The following is a 24,142-nucleotide window of genomic DNA, read 5'->3' as shown; positions in this document are numbered from 1 at the left end:
GACGGGGGGGGGGGGACAGGCTGCGCTCAGCAGCGAGTCTCTGAAAAGACAAACCGCAAGTCTCCTTACGGTTCCTCAGCGCCCGGTTGTGCTGACCCATCACCTTCCTCCCGCTTGGCAGCTGGGCGTCAGCGACGTCGCAGGAGAGCCCTTGGCTGCGAGCCTGCGGCCAGGGTGGCACCTGACGAGAACTGGCTCTTGCTGCTGTTGCCATCGTTGTGAGGGTGACCTTCACTGGGCTTTGAACGCCTGCTCTCACTCTGACACACGAGGTGCGCCGCTGGGTCGTAGAACAGGCGGGATTTAGTGAGACCCGAGCAGAAGTCAGACACCCTCCTCACCCTCGCCGCAGCGCCCTCCCAGGCCTGAACCCGAATCGCAAAGAACATCACTGGTCCCCTTCTGCCACCCTGTGGTGACCCCTGCGGCTGGATCCTCTGAGACATTCACGCCCTCATGGGGGTCAGCTGCACGGCCCTATTTTCTTCTGAGTTACTTTTAACTTTCTTTTGGATATTTGTACCTTTTGACTGAGTGTGTTCCCAGCCCCAGTCCTCCTCTTTGCAGGCTCCCCAGTTCAAGAGCCAGGCTCACTGCTGGGCACGAGGGAAAAGAGATGGAGCCCCTGGAGTCGGGGGAACGTTGGGGGACCCGGGACACTATCCCAGACACTGAGGAGGCAGCTCCGTGGCTTCTCTGGGCCTCAGTTTCCTTCCCTGCACCCCAGGGGCCCTGAAACCCCCGAACTTTCCCAGCTCTCTGAGTAGATGCCTTTCCTTCAAATGTCCCACAGCTACGGTGTGGCCCGAGCACCGTGGTCAGGTAAGCCCTCGTCCCCTGGTTCCCACGGGGGCCCAGCACATGCCCCGAGCTAAGAACCGCAGCTGGGGCCCCGGGCCTGTGTCGGACGCATTACGGAAAGCCCACTCCTAGTTTCACACCGTGGGTCTGGCCCCTCTGAGGGCTCTGTGACTTGGGACAAGTTCACTTAACTTCTCAAAGCCCGTGTTTACCCAGCTGTCAAATGGGATCGAGGACTCAATTCACAGAACTGTGTGCGTGAGCAGCGGGTACAGCTCCGTGGCAGAGCGCGTGCTCAGCATGCAAGAGGTCCTGGGTTCAATCCCCAGCACCTCCATTAAATAAAAATTAATAATAAAAGAAAACTTTCACTATTAAAAACAAAAAGCTGTGTGGGGTCCCTGAATGCGACAAAGTGGATAAAGCTCCCAGCACAGTGGGAACCTTTTTTCTTTTAGTTACAGAATTTTTATTTTATTCTCATCAAAAGTGCTTGGCTCAACTTAATTCGACACTGTTTTTCATAAAGCATAATCGTGCTTGGGCAAACCCATACGGAGACAGCTGTCAGCGAAGGCCTCCGGCAGCCCTGCGCGCCGGAGCCCGGCCCCCCGGGTCCCCGCTCTGGGCCTCCTCCGTACAGCGCCGCCCTCTGGGACGCCGAGAGCACACGGAGCGAGAATCGTGCTGTTTTGTTCTCTGTTGGTTTTTTTAACTTAAATTTTTACTTGTTTAATTTGAAAAATTTAGAAAATGATCAGTGTGAAATTAGAGCAGGTAACACTCTGGGAGCAACAAAAACTAAAAACTAAAAGGCTAAAAATAACTCAGTCATAAGAGTACAACTTACAATATCACATATCTCAGAAAACAAACAAAAATACCAAATGTCTTTCCTTCATGTAAGACTGTTTTCTCCCCAGAAAAGGAAGAAGAAGCACCTAATGCTGTGAGATTAAAATCAAACTAAACTACAAGTGACACAACATTGTCAACTGACTATACCTCAATTAAAAAAAAATCAAACTTAATTGCTATTCACCCAGCAACATCTAAATAAATGGGCCGCATGGCCCCAGACGGGAAGTGTGTGAGGCATAAGAACTTGGGCGCAAAACTGAACTTTTCTAGGACTCAGTTCCCCTTCTGTAAAGCTAGGTGCTAGGCTGTCAGGGCCTTCTGTCACTGAAAGTCCTCTGTGTAAACGCTCGTGCAAATTTAATTCAGCATCCTGTCTGAACACGGATACTGCCTCTGGTTTACAACACCCGGCAGTGAAGCATGTTCACATAGGCAATTCAGAAATCTGCAAATGCCCGGAGGCAATGCCCCTTACATTTCTAAAGGTATCTCTTCCGTATATGGAGACTTTATTCTTCCTTCCCAAACACACGAAAATATATTCAGCTAGACCCCAAACAGAGAAGCGATTTTTTTTTTCCATTGAAGATACAGCTTCTGTAGCATGACTTGCCTTTCTAGAAATTTCATTAGATTTGGAGGAAAAAGCGCAGCCCCGTAAGACTGGACTGTAGCGAGGGCTGACTGCAGGCAGAGGTTCCGATGTTCCCAAGCCTCCCGATGTTCAGTTACATTTTTGTTTCTAAGAGTGACATTTGACTTAAAAAAAAAAAAAGCAAAGTAAGAGCCCAGGGGGCCACAAAGCAAGGCTTTGCACCCTTCTGAGCACTTTGTTTGTTTGCTTTTTCACTGTATTTTTGAATTCGTGTGGAATGAAAACTGTACCAGAGCCATGAACAATTTCACATCAACAGGAAACACCCCGCCCTTTATTATTAAAAAGGTTAATTCTCAGCTGGAAACAAATATAATGTTAGAGAAACTTACCGGCCAATGTTTCTGCAGTGAGTAAAGGCGGCTGGCCCCCGGGGTCGTGGAATGTTTAGTTTCAGATGTTCTTCTGGAGCCTCCAGGCCATGTGGCGGGGGGGGGTGGGGTGGGGGTGGGGGGGGAGGGGGGGTGGGGGGGTGAAGTCTAATCAATAATTTATAAGGCCTGTTTAATCCCTCTGGTGCGGTTTTATGGTGACGGGGTTTGGGATTTTAAACTTTCTATGTTGTGGAAAAAATGTAAAAAGAAAGCAGAGCTCAGGTTCCAAACCACCTTTTCCTGGTGAGACTAGGGCTACCCCACGCTGGCGCTCCAAGGGCTGGGTTGCCAGCAGAACAGGTGAGCAGGGAGGAGCAGGGACCCAGCGGGGTTGGGGTGGGGAAGGGTTTCCTGGGCTTAGAGGGACCGAGCTCTGTGGACCAGGCCACCAGTGGCTGGTGTGACCCCACTCCTGGGGGCACAGCTCAGCCACACACTGGCTCTCCGGGTCCTTGTGGCTCCCCTGGCAGAGCCCCAGCCCCTGGCCCACCCACACCCTTCCCTTCCCAGCCTGCCCAGGATTTCCACAGCCTCTGCCTGCATCCTCAGTCTCTGAGCACACAGCCCTTTTAAAGGCTCCACAGACAAACAAGAAACCCAAAACACTCCGCCATTAGTGATGGAGAAATGAAAATTTTGAAACAATCCCTCTGGTTTTTAGGATCAGAAACAAAACAACGATGCCCACTCTCACCACTTCTATGCAACACAGTGCCGGACGCCCTCGCCAGCGCAATCAGGCAAGAAAAAGAAAAGACATCCAAATCGGAAAGAAAGGCTATCTCCGTTCAAAGATGGTATGATCTTATATGTCATAAAATCCTAAAGATTCTGCAAACAATTAGAATAAAAGAATTCAGCAAAGCTGTAGGATACAAAATCAACACACAAAAACTAGTTGTGTTTCAATACATTCAAAATGAACAGTACAGAAAGGAAATTAAGAAAACAATTTCATTTAAAATCATATGAAAAAGAATACTTAATGAACTTAACCAAGGAAGCAAAAGACATACACTGAAAACTACAAAACATTGCTGAAAGAAATTAAAGAAGACACAAATAAATGGAAAGACATCCAGTATTTATGGATTGGAAAGTTTACTATTGTTAAGATGTCATTACTATCCAAAGTGATTACAGATTTACTGTGATCCCTAACAAAATACCAATGGTGTTTGTGTGTGTGTGTGTGTGTGTGTGTGTGTGTGTGCAAAAACTGAAAAATCTGTCCTAAAATTCACACAGAATCTCCAGAAACCCTGAATAGCCAAAAAAATCTTGGGAGTTAAAAAAAAAAAAAAAAAAGAACGAAGACTCACACTTCCTAATTTCAAAACTTACTACAAAGTTATAGTAATCAAAACAGTGTGGTACTGACATAAAGAACAATGGAATAGAATAGAGCCCAGAAATAAATCCATGTATATATGGTGAAATGGTCTTCAATAAGGGTGCCAAGACCATTCAATGAAGAAGGGACAGTCTTTCCAACAAATGGTGCTAGGAAAACTGGATACCCACAGGCAAAAGAATGTCGTTGGTCCCTTAACTTACTCCGTATACAAAAATTAACTCAAAACAGATCAAGGAACAAAGTGTAAAAGCTAAAGTATGAAACTCTTGGAAGAAAATATAGGAGAAAATCTTCAAGGCATTAGATCTGGCAATGATTTCTTGGTATGGCACCAAAAACAGACAACAGAAAAAAATAGATAAATTGGACTATGTCAAAATTAAAAACATGTGTGCCTGAAAGGACACAACAATCAACTGAAAAGGCAAACCACGGAACGGGAGGCAGTATCTGCAAAGCATGATAAAGCGCTAATATTCAGAATATTTAGAGAAGGTCTACAGCTCAACAACAAGATCAAAAAAATGGGCAAAAGACTTGTGTAAATGTTTCTTTAAAGAAGACCAACAAACAAATAAGAAGATACTCCGTGTAACTAATCATCAGAGAAAAGCAAATCAAAACCACAATGAGATACTATCATACCCTTTAGGATGGCAACCAGCAAAAACACGAAGTCTCAAGAGTTAGTGAGGACGCAGAGAAACGGAGACCCCTGTGCACTGTTGATGGGAAAGCAAAATGGTGCAGCTGCCGTGGAAAGTGAGATGGCGGTTCCTCACAAAATTAAAAATAGCATTACCATATGATCCGGCAACTCCACTTCTGGGTGCACACCCCTAAAGACTGAAAACAAGGTTTCAAAGCAACTTTGGAACACTTGTGTTCATAGGAGCATTATTTACAACTGTCAAAAGGCAGAAGCAATCCAAGTATCCAATGGTAAATGAGCGGATCAACAAAATGTGGTGTTACATACAATAGAGTATTATCCAGCCTTAAAAAGGAAGGACATTCTGACATGTGTGTAACATGGTTGAACTCTGAGGACGTTAAGCTACATGCAATACGCCAGTATTTCATCTCATACATATACAGTTTCTGCTGCGTGAAATAAGCCAACAAACAAGACAAATACTGCATGACTCCACTTATATGAGGGACCTAGAGCAGTCAAATTCAGAGACAGGAAGTGGAATGGTGACTGCCACCCGCTGCAGGGAAAGGGGTGGGGCATTAGTGCTGAGTGGGCATTTCAGTTTGGAAAGATGGAAAGAGTTCTGAGGATGGACGGCGGTGATGGCTGCACCGCAACAGGTGTGCATTTAATGCCACTGAGCCTGACCCTTAATAATGGTTAAGATGATAAAAATGTGTTATATTTTACGCTTAAAAAGAAGGAAAAAAACTATAACCAAGTTTTTAGTTGAAAATCTCTGTTAGTTAAAGAGGAGAATTTGGTGGTCCACCAGCAACACGGCCTTACAAATAAAAGAGAAAGGCGGGGCAGGGAGACCTGCACCTTCAAGTCTCCGTCTCCTTCCTTCACCCCTTTTCCTATTTCATCAATTAACTGCCAAGAAATTACTGGTAGATTTTAGGGCACAGAAAGGACTGAGGCTTGTGAATGCCTAGAGAAACATCACAAACATTTGTACACGGATTTCTGTTTCAGACGGAAATTGTAAACCCAGATTTCCCGGGCATTTCTCTACGGCTGCGCCGGGCACTGAGCTGGGGGCTCAGACAACGGGGGGAGGACGGGCTCCTGGATGCACGGAGCCCCACGCCCACCTACACGTCGTTGGGTCACGTGATGGGAAAGTCCTCAGACTGCTGGCTTGGTCCGTGGATACATCTGAGGCCAAACTCTGTCCCAGGGCTAATAGTTTGACCCTGAGCAGGTGACTGTCCAAGCCTCAGTTTTCCCAACGCAAAAGGGGTGTCACAAGAGGACCGATCTTCGGGACCGGTGTAAGCACTTAATAGGAAGCGCACGGCTGTGTGGAGTCCAGCAGGACACGCACCTGCACCAGAACCGTCTGTTCTCACGATGACTCCACTGCTGTCACCCCTCAGGGCTCTAGCCACCGTCTCTTGCCCAAATCAAGTGGAGTCTTCAGGCCCCAGGCCCTTCTCCACCAGACGCAGAAGCCCTGTGCTGGAGGGCGCCAGGCGTGCACGCCCCGAGTCCCACCTCCCAAGGGGGCTGTTTGCCGGGAAACGTGCAGCTGAGAGAAATGAACCAGCGGCCAACTCGTGAGCTGCGAACATCTCCAGATTCGGCCGCCGGATCCAGGGACAAAATTCTGCACTCATTACCATCCTGCTCCATGAGTTAATCCCAGAACAGCATCTCCAGACCCGCTCCTCGGGCAATGTTACCCTCTCCTGGCTTTATATGTACTGAACACGGCTAACCATGGATTTGCAGCCCGAAGCTCCCCTCTAAGCCCCAGACCCTGAGTCAGCCTCCTTGACGCCTCTGCCTGAGCATCACCGGCACCTCAAACTTCACACAGACAACCTGGGACTCTTCCTCCCAGGTTTACCATCTCCTCCAGCAGCGCGTCCACTGACCGCATGGTCCATGCGAGAAGCCCAGGGCCACCCTGGACGCCTCCTCGTCACACCCCTGATACCAAGTCTACCACTAGCTCTGCTGAGACTTTCTCTAAATTGTGCCTCCAAGTCTTCCCTGGAGTCAGAGCCACTCGCTGAAGGATGACAGACTTCTCCCACCTGGTCTCCTCCAGGCCACTCCTGCTCCACTGAAACCCTTTCCAGAACAAACACTAGGGTGATCTTTTAAAGATAAAATCCTATGACAGCCACTCAGATACCAAAGCCCACAGATGCTCAAGTCCCTTACAGAACACGGTGTGTGTCCGCCCAGAACCTACACACACCCTCCTGTACACTTTAGCTCGTCTCCAGGTGACCTGTAATCCCTAACACAATGCAAATGGTGGTAAATGCAACGTGAATGCTATGTAAATAGTTGCTAGCAGGCAGCAAATTTAAGTTTTGCTTTTTGGAAATTTCTGGAATTTTTTAAAAAATATTTTTGATCCATAGTTGGTTGAACCCACAGGTGTGGAACCAGCACATGGGGGCCGACTCTACATCCTCCTCCTCACGAGACAACAGGATGGCTTAGACGGGACAATGGCCAAGAAGACTCAACGAGGCACGGAGTGGGTACCCGGCTGGTTCAGTGCCTGCCGCATCGCAGGAACCCGGCAGCGCTCTGAATGGATGCAGGGGCTCCATCCTGTCCCCTTTCTCTAGGACAGGGATGCACTGCCAACTCCACAAGCCCTGCGGTGGCACAAGATGGGGGAGGCGTGGCTCCTCCCGACTAAATATTCCTCCCCATCTTCTGCCACCTCTGGGCCTGGCTGCTTCTCTGTTTGCAAAAACATTGCTTTTATCACACGCTGCTTCAAGAAAAATACAACGTGCCTAGTCCACATTGCTGTCTGACTTCCTCTGGGTTGGTCAGGGTTGGTTCTGGCCAGTGCTGGGTGGTGGCCGTCACCCGTCCTCCTGAGTGATCCTGAGGCTCTTTCCTGCTTCAGCGCTTGGCTGCTGGGGGCACAGGAAGGGGCCAGTGATGCTGGAACCGGTTTCAGTGCATCACGCAAGCTGAGTTCAGGAACCCGAGCTCCTCCTTTTGTCTGTGGCAAAGAGGGGAGCCCGTGATGGCCTCCAAACCCTGCCCGTGCGGGACGGCAGGGTTCCACGGGGCAGAAGCCCAGGGCTGGGAGGAACCTCCAACGTCACGGTGCTGGTCAGGGGAAAGCGAGGGCATGACCGTGAGTCTCCTCCAGAGCTGCGTGAGTCCTTCTGTTGTTACACATATATAACAGCTTGTGTTTACATGTCGCCATCGAGTAGTTTCTATTTAATGTTTACCATCACATTCCATGATGTTAGTTTTTTTATATGCGATCTTTGCCACAACTCTAGACCCTTTAAATTATTATTATTTTTTTTGTTTGAGGTTTTTTTTTTTTTTTTTTCTGGAGGGGGCAGGTAATGAGGTTTACCTAGTTTTTTTTTTTTTAGTTCTCAGTTCTACTTTCTAGCATGATTTTGATTATAACCTTCATACAGAGAAGCCTCGTGGGGCCCCGAACAAGTCCCAGGAGAGCAATGATGTGGAGGCCACCAAAATCGAGGACGGCCACTTCAGGATGAAACTACCCTTTTTCTTTGAAAAATCAAAACATATATGCAATTAGCTTTACCTGCTTTTTTAATGGAGGTACTGGGGATGGAACCCAGCACCGTGTGCACGGGAAGCACACACTCTGCCACTGAGCTGCACCCTCCCCTCGTGATGTTAGTTTTCACAGTGACTGGGATCGGCATCGCTGCATTATTAGGAAGGCGGAAGTCCTGCTACTCATCTCCCAATACAGTCGTGTGGCCTCTGGCCCCCGCTAAGCCAGCAGCAGCAGGGGCTGTGGTTCATTAAGGACTGACCTCTCCCAGACCCTGGTACCCACGGAGCTGCCCCAGATCACTGACACCGGCACGGTGGCTTCACGTACCGTCCATCTCCAGACCAAGTCAAGGTCCACCCACTTGGTTTGTCCATTCTCTCAGCCTTCAGCTCCCATCCTCGGCCTTCACCCACTCCTGGGAGGCACCAAGAACCCCCTGCACGGACGCAGGGCAGGAGGGCAGGAGGGAGGTGATTCAGGCACTCTGACCCCAGAGTGAGCACTTACTACCCAGAGCGCGTCTCTACCGCCGACCTGGATGCTCGGTCAGTCTCTAACTCTGCTTTACACCCTGTTACGGGCTGAGTGACGTCCCCCGGCCCCCGAAGTAAGCGGGAGTCCTGATCCCCAGTAGCGCACAGAGTGGGCCCTTCTTTGCAAGTGGGGTCCATGCAGACTTGGGCAAGGTAAGAAGAGGTCTTTACGAGGTCTCCAACCCAGTAAGACCGAGGCCCTTACTAACCGGGGAGATCTGGACACACACATGGCAGAGGGGAGGCCACGTGAAGCCACACACAGAGGGAGGACGCGTGGGAGGCCGCAGGCCGAGGCTGGAGCCCCGCCTCCACCAGCTGAGGGTCGCCTGGATGACCAGAAGGTAGGAGGGGTCCCGGACCAGTCCCTTCCTTGGCATCCCCAGAGCGGGTACAGCCCAGCCAGCAGGTCTGGTGGTAGGTTTGAGGCAGGAGCGATGCAAGTTCTTCTAATTCTAGTTTCTCAGTAAAATAAGAAAAGTCATGCACTGGGAGTGAGGAGGGCAGTGGGGCAGGGGAGGCTCCAGAAGGGGGGAATCCGCGGGAAATAACCCGGGGCTCCTTTTTTCTCAAACCCATTAGTGGGTGGTGAGGTCAGTTCAGAAGGTCGCCGTCAGCACATTTTCAGTAAATGAGACAGGACAAGATCAGAGAGAAGGGAGAAGGAAATACCAGAGCAGTGTTACTGCCCCGAGCTTTATTTCACTTCCCGCTCTCTATCTCTCTCTCTATATGTATTAATGCGATGTTTTAAAAAAGCCTGTCAAAGGCTGATCTGAAGAGGAGAGCAGATGGGCTGACAAATGCAGCAGGACCCGTGGAGATCAGCCATGGAACTTAACCCGTGAGTGGTTTTCCAGCCTGTCCACCTGCTGGGCGCAGGCACAGACCAGGGGCAGTGTGGTCCAGCCGGCTGGGGTTCAGTCAGGGGAGCCCCTGAGAGAGATGACAGGAGAATGAAGGTTTAGCAAAGGAAGGGCTACAATCCCAGACCCTGAAGTCCCAGCTGGGAAGGAGGCAGGTGACGATGTGGCTGGGACAAGGGACAGGGACCAGGTGGCCGGGGCAGCAGACCACAGAGCATGATGATCAATGAGCCAAAGCAACTCTAAAGAAAAACAAGATTCCACATCTCCTCAAGACGGAGAGCAAGGCAAACTGCATCTCATTCTGTTAAATTTTTCTGTTCAATGATTTCCTGGGAAAGGCTTTCTCGGTCAGAGGGCTTTCTCCTTGCTTCTGCGCTGGGTTTTCCTGTGCTGTGTAAACACGCTTGCAGTCATATGGTTTTACAACTTGGTCAATTTTCCTGGCAGATACCAAAAAAAAAAAAAAAAAAAAAAAAAGCCTCTTCAAAGGCAGTGTTTTTAAATTAAATAATACTGAATCATACAGCTGTCTAGTGGCTTCACTTCAGCCAAACTTCAACAACTATTTTGCCATAATTATTGATTTTTACGTTTCTAGAATGATGTTTAATTTATAACAGCATCGAAACCCTTGGGAACTATGAGGTCTTGGCTCCTCTGCCAGGCTCTCCCTCTCCCCCTGGAAGAGCTGAGCTCTCCCGGAACCCCTCTGTGCTTCCCTGTATCAGCTCTCACGGGATGTACACGGAATCCCTCAGGATGGAAAACACCAACAAAGACCTGGAAGGTTAAATGGACTTGTGGGAAAACAGTAGTTAAAATGCTACATTTTTGTGCCATTCTTTCCCTTTTATCCTTACAGGTGGTCACTTTTTTTCGTCTTGCAATTATTACTTTAATGTTTCCTGATACTTACACTGAATGAAAAGTACCTTAGGGAAAAACTATGAGATTGACTTCCACCTTGCATCGATAGTTAAAATTAGATCTTATGACGTAGCTCTTGAGATCCTGAACCCTAACGTGTAAGATCTCATCTCAGCCCATCTGGTCTGGCTTCTGGGTCTCTGACTCCAGCTGCTGGTGCTCAGAGGAGCAGATGTGTGGAATTCTCACTGGTGAGCTGCAGCCCTGGTAACAGTGGATTTCATCCATCTCTGGAGCCTCCTGTGGCGGCTAGCTGGAAACAACTCCCACATCCCAGGGCCCTGCACTTCCTCCGGCAGGGCTGGTGCAGACCACCGAATTGGGGGGAAAGGATGATGACGACCACGGCCCAGAAAGGGTCGGGGTGCGGTGCGCACACGCTCAGATGCTCCTGTGTATTTAACGGCCGGGCTGGACAGGGAGGGTTTATGTTCTCATTTCCTGACATGATTAAGGAGTTCTTCTGATCTTAATGTTCTCCAGTTTCCTAGACCCACGGTTCTCAGTGTCCCCAGTCCCACACCACATCAGTCTTCAAGGAACCAGGAGCCAACAAGAGTAGAAACCAAGAGCTGACTACATCCAAGGAGGGAATTTCCATACTTACAGGCATCCTGTGATTGCAGAGTATGTCCAATAATACTTGACGGCCTAAAAATCTGCAGCAGAATTGTGGGAAACAGACATGGTGGAGAAGCAGCAAAGATGGCTTCTGGTGGGCCAGGGTGACCACCAACAGGAAGCCGTACACGTCAGCCTTCATGGCAGAGGGCTCGTGAGAAACTCCGGCCCCCACACCGTCACAGGACGTGGAGAGGGCGCTTCTTTCTAAGCGTCTGCCCTGCTGGCTCCTGCGAGGTTGAGGACAAGCGACCCAGCCGTGGCCGCGGTCTGCGCAGAACCCGGTACCGCCTTCAGGCACACCTTCACTCCCATAGTGGGCCCCCGCGTCCCTGCGGAGGACGGCCTCCAGGCTGATGGGACCGTGGTGTCTGCACCCAGGTCCGGCGGGCGTGGCTGGGGCAGCGCTTAGCCCAAGATGCAGGGGTACAACCACTCCTGAGCAAGGTCACCGGCCCGGGATCCGGCCACTCTGGTGGGGCCCACAGTGTGTCCAGAACTTCCCTGCGAAGACCTCCCCTTATCTCCTTTTGCAGACAAAGGAGGCTGAGGTTCCACTTGCAATCAAAAATGAGGCGCAGCTCCCGGCAGGGCCTGAGCGTTCCTTCCAACAGGCTGTGCGGCCCCAGAGGATGGGTTCCCTCCCAGGCCCTCCCCATCTCTCCACGCAGCCTGGTCCTTCAGGGCGTGACGCTGTCCTGAACCGGCCTCCGCGGTCCCGCAGGTGCAGCCCCTGCCTCCCTCCTGGCAGGGCCCGAAGCCCTTAGAGCCTCTGGACCACAGCCGCCCTCTCTGCACACTTCACAGGCCCTCGCAGGGAACCCCGCACTCTCAGTAGAGCAAGAGTGAACCGTGTCTTCCCACACGCACCCCACTCCCCTCCTGATTCTCCTCCTTTGCACAGGACGCTCCTCCTACCCAACCCCACTCGACCTGAGCCCACACCAACCGACCCGTCTGTCACAGCTCATCCCACCCACCGCGACTCTCGGTGACGCCCAGGACAGGATGAAGGGCCCCTCCTGGGTGCACCCACAGCACCCCTAAATAGAAAGAGGTCACTGCTCTCCTACAGCCCTGCTCTTCGATACAACTCCACCTCCAGGAGGTACCAGAGTCCCACGGAAACAGGGTTTAAGAGAAGGGGGTGGCCCCGAGCCAATATTTCAACATAGGAGGATACTTGTATTGTTTCGATCACAGACGTACGACCTGAAGCCCTGAGGTATCCCTGCACTCCGTTTACAGAAAGACATTAGCCAAAGACATCCAGCCTAACTGGGGGGACAAGATGTGCCCAGGGGACAGCTGTCTGTAACACAGAGTACATGTTAAGCATGTGTTAAGGCAGGAATCCTAGACTCCAGAGAGAAGTGGGAGGGGGGGCTTCCCACAGCCAGGAGAGGGCTCCCACCCGGGGGAGGGACAGGAGCGCGTCACCCGTCAGCCCTCACCCTCCAAGGGGATAAGAAGTGTTGAGGAAGGAACCCTAAATAGAGACCGGCATCAGCCTGCCTATCTCACTGGCCCCACTCCCACCCTCCCTCCACGCCTCTGCTCAGGCGCAGGGAAAGCGGCTGGGGGTGGAAGGGAGGTGGGGTAGCCCAGAGCCAGGGGCGCCTCTGAAACCCCCCTCACCGTGTTGTTAATAAAGAGATGAGGGGCAGACACCTTCTTAGAAAAGACCGAATACTCCCTCTCTGTTCACACCCTAATCTGCCCAGGGAAACAATCGCACAGGAAAATAATAAACTTTAAGGAGGGCTTTCAAGTCCAAACTGGGCACAAGTGTGCTACCGAGCGGAGCACCAACCACCTGTCCTGCCCTCGCCAGGTTTGGAAGCATCTCCTTCCAACCACTGGGAATTTCAGAGGGACACCTGCAGGCGTCAGATCCCAGAAGAATGTTGCCCCGCCTCCCGGAAGTCAGCCAGGACCCCCAGCATCACTGAAACTAGAAGCAGCCCCGTCTCCGCGGGGCCAGCCCAGCTTCGTGCCTTCTTGTCCCAGTGAGACGTGAAGCCCCATAAAAAGACCAGCAGGACCCCTAGGCAGGGCCATTGCTCTCCTCTTAGCACCGTCCGATTCCCTGGCTCAGAGGCTCTATCTCACTTTTTGCCTCTAAAGCGGCTAACCTACACCTAGAATTCTATTGGTTTCCTGAGCTCACTTCTGATTGGTTATCTCCTTCACTCCTGGTTGGCTATTACTCTCACTCCTGATTGGTTATTATTCTTACTCCTGATTGGTCCACTCCCCTAACTTCTGATTGGTCCACTTGTAGTACCTCATTTGCATGGAGCTCACTCCTGATTGGCCTATTTCTACAAAGCTTGTTCCTGGTTGGTCAACTTCTGTTGTACTTTATTTGCATATGATGTTGCAAAGTGTAAAACTGGCAGCCTATAAAAGACCTGTGTAAATGTACAGAAGGGGTCCTGAGCTTGAAGTGTTAACTCCTCTGGGCCTGTTGGTGCAATAAACATGAGTTTTCCAACTCTCTTGAGTGCTGCTCTCGCTGACTGGTACATCAGCGCCATGTGAGTCTGCACAAGTGAAAGCCTCAGGCTTCCACTGAACTACTGGAATCAGAGGACCAAAAACTATGTATCAAGTCTTTCCAAATCAGTGGCTAGGCTTAATACAATTCCAAACAAATCCCCTGGAATAAAATTAATTGGAAGAATTAAAGTGAACACTGAAAAGAAAATCTGGGGGAAAGCAAAAGAAAAGAAAAGGGAAAGAAAAAGTGGAATGAGACTTGCCCAGCCAAATACGGCAAGTTTCATAGAGCTGGGAGAGGTGGGTTTATTCACCAAATTATGCTGGGTCTGCAGGCAAACTAGTGGGAACAAGAAGCATTAAATTGCATTCTGACTTCACAAACCACCTGCCAAGTGATTCCAAATGAACTTTTAACAGTCATCTGTAAAAGTGAAAGTAGAAAAATTAGAAGAAGCGGTAAAGGGCGAGCTGTGCGAGGCTGCAGAAAGGATTTCTCCACACCAATGAAAGAAATCCAAAGGAAAAGCACAGGCTCATGAGGACACAGAAAGTGACAGCGTCTGTGATAAAAAGTGACGGCCGCACAGCACTCAGTTAAGTCTAGATCGTGAGATGAGGCAGGCTGTTGCGATGACATCTCACTCTTCCTGCCACCACGTGTTAAAGGCTGGTTACCCAGACATGGCCTCTGGTTTCAGCCCTGCTGAGAGGTGTGGGGTCTTGGCTGGTTTCTGGGGACTTAAATGCAATGGGGAGATTCTTATTTGGAAATAACACCAGTGGTGATTTCTTCAGTAAAGGAAAAAATAAGCTTTTTAAGCTCACGTTTAACCTGGCTGAATGCCTGGATTTCTGTATTTTGCATTTCTAACACATGAAATCATACACTTGAAAGCTAAAATATCTGTTCTTTATCTAATTTACTAGGTTCCCCTACTCAATTAAAATAGGCTTAACTGATTAAAAATGCTAAAACGCAAATGTTTCCACCAAGCCTGATCTTTAAAATGCTCAGCTTTTGAGAATTTCAGGCAAGTGGGGGAATTACGTAACACCGCCGATGACCGTCACTCGACCACAAGTCACGATCAAATTCAAATGAATATAAGCTCACAGTAATTAGAACCCCCCAAACCAAGCAGGGCCCCCCGGGACCATCACAGATATGAGCCCCTCAGAGTCCCCCACTTCTTGTTTGTAAAAAGTTCTGGACGCCCAGGCCTTCCAGTTCCAAAGAGCAGACCCATGCGGTGGGCGATCAGAGACGTGAGAAAATGCAGAAACAAAGGGAAAGCAGTCAAGCAAGAAAAGTAGTAACAGCTTAAACGACAGTTCAGCCAGAAACCAGTCACAGGACTCCTAGCTCCTCATCAAGGGATTCAGACAACAATCTGATGCATATTTTTGAGTTGTTTTGCAGAAACTAAGACCTCCACCCAGGTGGAGGATGTTAACTACGTGCTGACCACAAGCACGTAGACCTCAGACTGGTTGGAACCAGAAGGTTGATGATCGAGATTCCAGAAATGTCACCTTGTCACCTCACCACCAAGCAATCCGAAGAGGGCCCATGAGGGGATGACATAGCCTGTGACCCTCACCCCTAATGCTGCCTTGAGGAACCCTTGCCCGAAGGCCATCAGGGAGCTGGGGTCTTTTGAGCATTAGCTGCCCGTTCTCCTTGCTTGGCATCCTGCAAATAAACGCCGTACTTCCCTTCACCACACCCCAGCGTCAGCAGACTGGCTTTGCTGTGTGGCAGGCGAATGGAGCCGCATTTAGTAACAGAGCTCACAAATTAGCTTCTCATTGGGACACTATGAAACTCAGCAATATCATTTAAATCACTGCTAAAAGCTGGTAAAGCTGTTGAAATGCACAGGTGAGTCTTTTAAAGGATAAAATAAAGATTTTTGCAAAGGAAAAAAAGTGATGGTTTAAAAAAACCAATCAGCATACCTTCATAACCTTTCCTACAACTTCTGGGCTTATTTAAACCACTAACGAGGCTCCCTGCCACCAAAGATTCTTGACCAGAATAAGACATCTCACGTAGGTTGCAGTGCACGTAGCTCATCCTGCCCCTGCAAAATTCAACTTTATCTTCTAAGAATCTTCTACGAAATGGCTCTGTTTAGATTTTAAAAGTGTAAAAAGTTTCTACCACCAAAAACGGTGTCATTTAATCACTCATTCATTCAATATGTGATCATTCTGTGGAGTCGGTTTGCTGGTATTAACTGGTGTGGTTCTGTTCCCACCCTCAGCTGACACTCCACATTTCTCAGGGTTAAATGGAAAGATGCTCTGTGCTCATGGATTGGAAGAACTAATCTTGTTTAAATGCCAATACTACACAAAGCCACCTACAGATTCAATGCAATCCCTATCAAAACTCCAATGGCATTCTTCACAGAAATAGAACACTCCTAAAATTTGTATGGAACCACAAAAGATTCCAAATAGCCAAAGAAATTTTGAGAAAGAAGAACAAAGCTGGAGGCATCAAGTTCCCTGATTTCAAACTACATTACAAAGCTTATCATAATCAAATCAAGATGAAATTGCCATGAAAACAGACACATTAGATCACTGGAACAGAATAGAGAGCCCAGAAATAAAACCACGCATATATAGTCAATTAATTTACAACAGAGGAGCCAAGAATAAAAAAAAAAATGGGGAAAGGACAATCTCTTCAAGAAGTGATGTTGGGAAAACTGGACGCCACATGCAAAACAATGACACTAGATTACTCTCTCACACCATACACCAAAATTAACTCAGAATGGATTAAAGCCTTGAACAGAAGACCTGAAACCATAAAACTCCTGAAGAACACATAGGTTGGCAAGCTCCCTGACGTCAGTCTTGGTGATGATTTTTTTGGCTCTGACACCAAAAGCAAGGGCCACAAAAGCAAGAGATAAATAAGTGGGTCGACATCAAACTAAAAACCTGCACAGCAAAGGAAATCAACCGGATGAAAAGGCAACCTGCTGAGGGGGAGGAGATGTTTGCAAATCATATCTCTGGTAATGGGTTAATATGCAAAATACATAAAGAATTCATACAACTCAATAGTAAAAAAATTAATAATAAAAAATCTGATTTAAAATGGGCAGAATAGACATTTTCCCAAAGAAGATGTACAAATGGCCAACAGGCACATGAAAAAATGCTCAGCATTATGAATTATTGGGGAAATGCAAGTCGAAACCACAATGAACTACCACCTCGCACCTGCCAGAATGGCCGTCATCAAAAATACAAGAGAACAAATGCTGGCGAGGATGTGGAGAAATGGGAGCCCTCGTGCACTGTTGGTGGACTGTAAATTGCTGCAACCACTACAGAAAACAGTACAGAGGTTCCTCAAACAATTTAAAACAGAACAGCAATATGACCCAGCAACTCCACTTCTGGGTATTTATCTGAAGAAAATGAACATGCTACCTTGAGAAGACACATGCACCCCATGTTCACAGCAGCACTGTTTACAACAGCCGAGACATGGAAGCCACCTAAGTGTCCACTGATGGAGGGACGGGTCAAGATGTGGTATATGTAACCAATGGAACATTATTATTCAGCCATAAAAATGAAATTTTGCCATTCGCAACAACACAGATGGACCTTGAGGGCATTATGCTAAGTGAAATAAGTCAGACAGAGAAAAACACCTATGATCTCACTTACATGTGGAATCCTAACACACACACACACACACACACACACACACACACACACAACCAAGATCATAGGCACAGAGAACAGACTACTGGTTGCCTGAGTTGCAGGTGCAGGGAGGTGGGAGGGACAAGGGTACAAACTTCCAGGTGTAAAACAGGTAAGTCACAGGACGTGATGTGCGGCACTGTGACTATACCTAGTGGTCCTGCAGTGCATACTTGAACGTTGCTAAGTGAGAGTAGATATTAAAAGTTCTCATCACAAGAAAAAGAATTCTGTAACAGTAGTGACAGATGTTAACTAGACTTATTATGGCGATCACTTCACAATATATAGAAACATCCAATTGCTAAGTCGTACACATGAAACTAATATAAAGTTGCATGTTTTTTAAAAAAAAATCCACAAGCTGGAGTAGCCTGGCCCTGACCTGTCAGTCACAAAGGACCCTGACAATGACCTCACGGGTTGAGAGTTCCGGACTGTCTGCCCCATCATCAGTGCTGGCTCTTCCTTTTCCCCTCTCTGGCTTCACAGTCCCCATCCCCGTCCCCAGACGTAGGCTTCCAGTTTCTTCTTCGACCCCAGCCTGCTTGGTCGGTGGCCTCTCCCGGGTGAGTTCACCAGTGCCCCTACTCCAGTCCCCACAGCGCCCCAGGGACTCCCTGACTCCGGCTGTTTATTGACAATTTCTATCTAGGTCACATATAGGGCTTTTCAACTTAACAGGTTGGAAACCAAACTCAGTGTTTCCTCCCCACTCTCTTCCTTGGCCACACATGCAGGACACACAGACACGGACACGGACACACACTCGTGAGCACCCACCCCACCCAATCTGATAGGTCCCTTCTTCTCAAAACACCCCTTTCCTTGACCTCTGTGATACCACCCTGTTCAATACGGGTCTCTACATGAGCCCACTTACTTTCCACGCTTTGGAAAAATCGATGAAACAAATCTGGAGACACATCTGCTCAGCACTGGAGGCAGGAATGTGTTCAGATGGAGGTGCAATTCACCCAGCCTCTCTGATCAGGGCATCACCCCTCCCAAGGCTCCTCCTAGTCCTCCACTCCTCTGGGTCCCTGAAATACCATCGCTGCCTTCTGCTGCTCACTTCCTCTCTTAAATGCAATGAAGCGTGAATAGACAGGGGTGCTGATCTGTGAAAAGTACCTAACAGTAGGTTGCAGGCAAGTTCTCATTTCAAAACGACTTCAAACAATTTCAAATAATGGGTGCATCTGAATGGGGTAGGGGGCTGCCTTTCCTGCAGTGAGGGGTCTGGATGAGGGGTGGCCATCAGCAGCTGTTTGTTTCTGGTACCAGGCACTCGGGGCGGGGGGGGGGGGGCGGGTGGCACCAGTGTCTACCTCTAGAATCCACACTGCCAGCTCCCAGGGAGAAAGGAAGGCAGACGACTGCATTTTCCCACTCAGTGGGTGTGGTCAACCAAAATGTGCCCTTAAGTTGCCACTCCAAAGAAACAGTCTCATTTGAGGCATGCTCCGGGGGAGGCTGGGGAGCTCTGCCTGCTTCCCACAGTGTGGAGACCCCACTCTCCAGGGAATGTTTGCATTGTCTCCCCAACTCTGGTTTTCTCAGATCTCATCAAAACCAGGAGAAATGACATGTTATTCAGAGGCACTGAAGCTGGCAAACCAATAATTTACCCTAAATTTACAAGGGAGGATTACTGTGCCTTTTAAATGTTCAGGGCATACATTTGGAGTATTCTGCACACTAGTGTCCCTTGAACTCTGCTTAGATGTCAGGTTGTGAGTGAACTAAGCAACATTTCCCATTTCCCTCAGAACACCAGATCCAGAAGATGCTTCCTGGTTCTGTGAACAAATGGAAGTTGGCAAGTGTCCCACATTATGGAGTCATCCTACAGAGTCCCAATGCACATAATAATAATAAAGGCACTGAAAAGTCCTGCAGTGGAAAACCTGTTTAACATTAGCATTTCTTGAATACATTTTACCCCTGTAACTCTTCGGTAATTTCTCAGTAAAACTGCCTCCAAGCACACCACTGTGTAAACTCTGCTCTGGTCATACTCTGCAAGGGGTGCCTCTGAGCACGACCGCCTCTAGCAGGTGAGCGGTGATAGAGCGAAATGATGACTGGGCCTGGAGCCCTGTGGTTCCAACTCGGGTGCTTTGACCTCTCCAGGCCTCTGCTTTCTCACCTACCAAATGAAATTATTAGTATCATTGTAAGAAACAACTGAAATATTATCTGTAAAAGCATCTTACAAAGCACTATAAAAATATGATTATCTGCCAAGGACATACTTAACAGCAGTGCAGCTCCTCAAAGTGCTTTCACAAAGGGATCCTTTTGCTTGTTCTTTCAACACCCATTCCTTAAGTGTTAGGCAGTGAGAGCTATGAGCTGGCTTCCACCCCTAGGAAGTTCTCAGAGAGTGGGCTTCTGAGTAGGGGCCACTGCATGTATCTCATAGTTAACACACACGCAAGGAATGCTGGTGCCTTACCCGGGAAAGGAGGCGGGAGTGCGGGGAAACCTTCCCAGTCGAAATCACTAGGAATCCTGAAGCATCACCAGGAGGCTGAGATACACAAGGGGAGTGGGGTACCAGGCCAAAATGACGGGACGTGGGCATATGTGAAGAATGGGCCCCAGTGAGGTGGACCTCCCAGTGCTGCATGTCCTTGAACAGAGGAGGAGGAGTTGTCTGTCTCCTCCAAGCAGACGGAGAGGACTTGGTTCTGGAGGGAGGTATTTCTGGAGAAGGAACTCCTCCTTGTAGTAGGCAGTGGCTCTTGAATTTGGAGAAGGAGGGAGAGGGTTACCAGGAAGTTATCTATAAACAAGTACATACAACAGCCCTGGAGGGAGTCCAGCTGCTCCCATCTGCTCCTGCACGGGTCAACGGTGGGCCATTTTAGGTCTCCTTCTCTACTTAGATAACCTGTCTGCAGGAGAAAGCCTCCAGGCAAAGGAGGTCCTGGCAGTAAATGGGTCTTCTGGTGTCCCCAGCCTCCAAACGCTGAGAGCAGAGTCCCCAAACCCCAAAGCTCCTGTCCAGCGCCAGCCTTCTGCAAGAGTCCCAGACGCCAGTCTCCCCCCAGGCCCCTCCCAATCCGTGGCCCCTGATGCCCTCTGTGGAGGTGCCAGAGCAGGGACAAAGCATGACCGGTCTAGAAACACACTGGAACCTGAAGCCAAAAAGAAAATGCCCATCTCTATGTACATTCATCAAAATACTCTCGCATATTTGAACTTTCTTGAGAAAGTTACTGAGAGTTCCACAGTCAAAAAACACAACTATATACCAGGCCGGCACTGCGTAATCTGCTACAGGATGCTGTCAATCCTCAGAAATCCCAGGTGGGGTCCAAACTGGGGGCGACTGGAAGCTACTGTTCCCACTGCACAAGGATGCGAGGTCAAAACAACAACCCGTCTTCATGTAAAACGCTGATATTTTGTTCATCGTGGATTTTTCACATGAAATTTGATTTTTTAAAAACACTGTGTTAAAATACTGTTTCTCCTAAATACTGACTTCCGCCAAATGTTTATTTTTGCTGCAATATTTACAAAGTCCTGTTGGTCGGAAGAGTGCTCTGAGGTTTCCTTACTGATGACAGCATATTCCTAAGAAACCCCAGTGTGCCTGAAAGCCTCAGGCCTGCAAGAATGCAGCTCCACAGCGTGCGGGTTTGTGCGCAGCCTCCTCTGCGGCATTACGAAAGCCCCCCCCCCAAGGATTTGATAGCTCAGAGAAGAGGCGCCGGTCAGGGCCGGGTCTTGCCCTGTATTTCTTGGCAACACATCACAGGCTTTAAAGCTGAATTCTGCAAACTCCCTGCTGTCCCGCGGCCGTCAAGGGGCGCGGGTGGGTGGACACTGCGCCAGTGGGAGCGGAGGCCAAGGGTGGAGGCCGAGCCCAGAAGGGGGCGGGGAGGCCTCAAAGTGGCCCTGTCCCTTCCCAGCAGGAACCCCGGCTCCTCCTCCGCCTGCCGCACCGCCATCCCTCACCGCGACCGCCCAATCGCCCCCTGCCCGGACTCACTGATCCTCCCCCAGGGGCTTACTGCACCCCCGGGGGGGAGGAAATCTCCAGCGTCTGCCCCGCGCACGGGCTGAGCGCACGGACCAGGTCTGCGCCGCGCCCCGGGGCGTGCGACCCCCGCTTCGGCGGGGCGCACTTGACAGCCCGTAGGCGTCCCAGCAGGTAGAGCTCGATCAAGGTCCCCACCTCCTCCACACCCGCGCCCGCAGCCTTGGCTGCTCCTCACTCAACCCTGCAAAGGTCGGCTGAGGATCCCCCAGGACCTAACCCTGCCCGGTTCCTGGCGCCCCCACTCCCTGACGCCGCGCCCCCTCGCCTGTCCGTCCCCACGACCCCCGAGGCCGCCCGCTCTGCCTCCAGGTCTCTTCTATGGGGGAGGAGTGCAGGGAGCAGCACCCCGCGCCTCGAACCCCGCAGAAACCCCGCCGGCGCCCCCAGAGACCCCCCCCAACTGCGCGCGAGGTGCGGGCACAGGGGGTGGGGTCTCCGCTGCCACCGCCCCTTACCTCTCGCTGGCCCTCCCCGCAGGTCTCGCAGGCGGGGGCGACCGGTGGCCCCGCGGACTAGCGCGGGGCTGACTTTCCCCGCCCGGGAGGAGCAGGAGGAGGAGGAGGAGGAGGAGGACGAGACGGAGGGGAGGGGCGGAGGTGGGGGGAGCGAGGGAAGGGCTTTGTGTCTGCCTCCCGCCCTCCCTCCGCTCCAACGCTAGCCATCCCCCTCCCCCAACCGCCCTCGGGAACTCGGGAGGGGTGGGGCGGGGGATCTGAGGGGGCGAGGAAGGCGCCTGCGCGGCCCGGGTCCGGCACCCCCGCCCCCACCGCGGTTCCGCCCACCCTCCTCCTCCGGGACCGGCGCAGCCTCTGCGCTTACCGGGGGACCAGGGACCCAGGCGGCCGGGAGGAAAGCTGGCCCAGAAAGTTTATCTAACCCGGAGCGAACTTGGCTGGCCCGGCTCCCGGTCCGCCCCGGTGCCGCCGCCCCGCTCTTCTCGCTCCCCGGGGAGGACTGGAGTTTTGTTCTCGGAGGTTCTGCCCAGTCTCCTCTCCATCCGCTCATCACAGAGCAGCGCAAACGCGCGCACCCCCCACCGGCATTCCCCGCGCCGCTGGGAGCCGCGGTCGGGGAGGCCCGCGCGGGCCCGCCCTTTGTCCCGGGTTTGGACGCGTTCTGGAAGCCTGGGCGGCCCCGCCGCCCCGCCGTTGGGTGTTTTGCTCGCCCTCGCTGGGGAGGGGGCCTCCTGGCTTGGCTTCTGCACGTGCAGGGCCGCCCAGCCCCGCCGGCCCCGGGGAGCGAGAGCTCGGGGAGGCGGGTGCGGTTTGGCCCCGCGCTGGGAGACCTTTATCACCCCCGGGGTCGGCCAGGCGGACAGGCGGGGAGGCTGGGAGCTGCGGGCTGGTTCCCGGCCAGGAACCAGCAGTCGCCAGGCGGGCGTTTGGTGAAACGCTGAGTTTTCCCACTTCCGCGCTGGGGAGAGCACCTTTGGAGAGAAATACCTAACAGTGTTAAGAGTTACCCAAGCAGCTGGTGTCGCAGAAAGAACCTCAGAGACACCTGTTTTGGACAGAAGCGGCGAAAGGAAACGGACAGAGACCCACTTTTGTTCCTGGTGCGTTTCAGACCAGTAGCTGAAGAGGAGCCCAGCGTTTCACTGGTGTTGATTCTTCTGAATCTTGCCTTCTAAAACCTCACGATTTATTTATCACTTATAATCAGTTCAGCTCCCGAGAAAACAACCCACTGCAAGTATCTTCTGTTCCAAGTCGCCCATTCCATAAATACGGAGCACCTGCTCTGTGCCAGGCACTGCTCTCATGTTTGGGATAAGCTGGGGGAACAAAAGATCAAAAGATCTTTGTTACTGATTCAAAACAAAGATCTTCCTGCCTTGATGGAGCCGACTTTCTGAGGGGCAGGGGCCGGCGAGGGTGAACCAGGAAGTCAGGAAGTTAACTATCTGGGGTGTTAGAAGTGGGCAGGGATAGGGAAGCCAAGAAAAAGTGGAGCAAGGGAGCTGGGGAGTGCTGAGTCTGGTGCAGGGTGTGGGGTCACGCAGGGGGCGCGGTCAGAGTGGGCCCGGGTGGGAAGGGGGGATTTGAGTGGGGGAGGAAGGGCATGCCTGGGAGAGCATTAGGGACAAAGGCTCTAGGTGGAAATCCTGAGGGTCTGAGTGGAGGGCGACAGGACCTGGCCTTCCTGCTGAAAGATGGGTCTGATGCTTTGTAGGAGAGCCGACTGCAAGGGGCAAGGGTGGAAGCCCGCCCCGTAAGGAGACAATGGAGATAATCCAGGCTGGAGATGGGGGTGGCACAGAGCGGGGTCATGGCCGTGGAGTCAGAGAGAAGCCGTTGGATTCTTACTTATTTTGAAGGTGGGACAGTCAGGAGTTCCTCTGAGGTTGGATACTTTCGCAAAAGGGAGAGGCAGGCCGGCCCCCCATCTCTCCCCTTCTCCCTCCTGGAGATGATTGTGTTTTATAGACAAAGCCCCCAGGTACGTGCTGAATGAGTACAATCTCCACTCCTTTCCTCTTCTTTTCCTTTTCTCTCTTTTCACGAACCCTCCTGAAAACTTCCTTCATCTTATGGACACAACCCCCGCCCCCTGATTGCCCCACGGGTTCAATCTATTCCAGAATTCGGGGCCCATTTTACCCTGCCCTCCCC

At 50.8% G+C, this 24,142-nt stretch overlaps 1 protein-coding gene across 4 annotated transcripts in view; it reads right to left on the bottom strand.

The window, feature by feature from the left end:
• The window catches only part of RIN2 (Ras and Rab interactor 2), a 196,999-nt gene extending 174,564 nt beyond the window's left edge, over positions 1–22,435 (bottom strand). Inside the window, exon 1 of one of the 4 annotated variants that reach the window (XM_031434317.2) lies at positions 22,350–22,435. The gene's annotated coding sequence lies outside the window, so the exon portion shown is untranslated. Of the gene's footprint in view, positions 1–2,649; positions 2,756–18,356; positions 18,767–21,985; positions 22,088–22,349 lie in introns of those variants that run through there. The other 3 variants (XM_031434316.2, XM_064475918.1, XM_064475917.1) reach the window with 3 other exon arrangements.
• Positions 22,436–24,142: the final 1,707 nt, after the last annotated feature.

Source organism: Camelus dromedarius, chromosome 18 (assembly GCF_036321535.1).
Source record: "Camelus dromedarius isolate mCamDro1 chromosome 18, mCamDro1.pat, whole genome shotgun sequence".
Taxonomy (NCBI): domain Eukaryota; kingdom Metazoa; phylum Chordata; class Mammalia; order Artiodactyla; family Camelidae; genus Camelus; species Camelus dromedarius.
The sequence above is the reverse complement of the archived record's forward strand: the minus strand, read 5'-3'. Positions and strand labels throughout refer to the sequence as shown.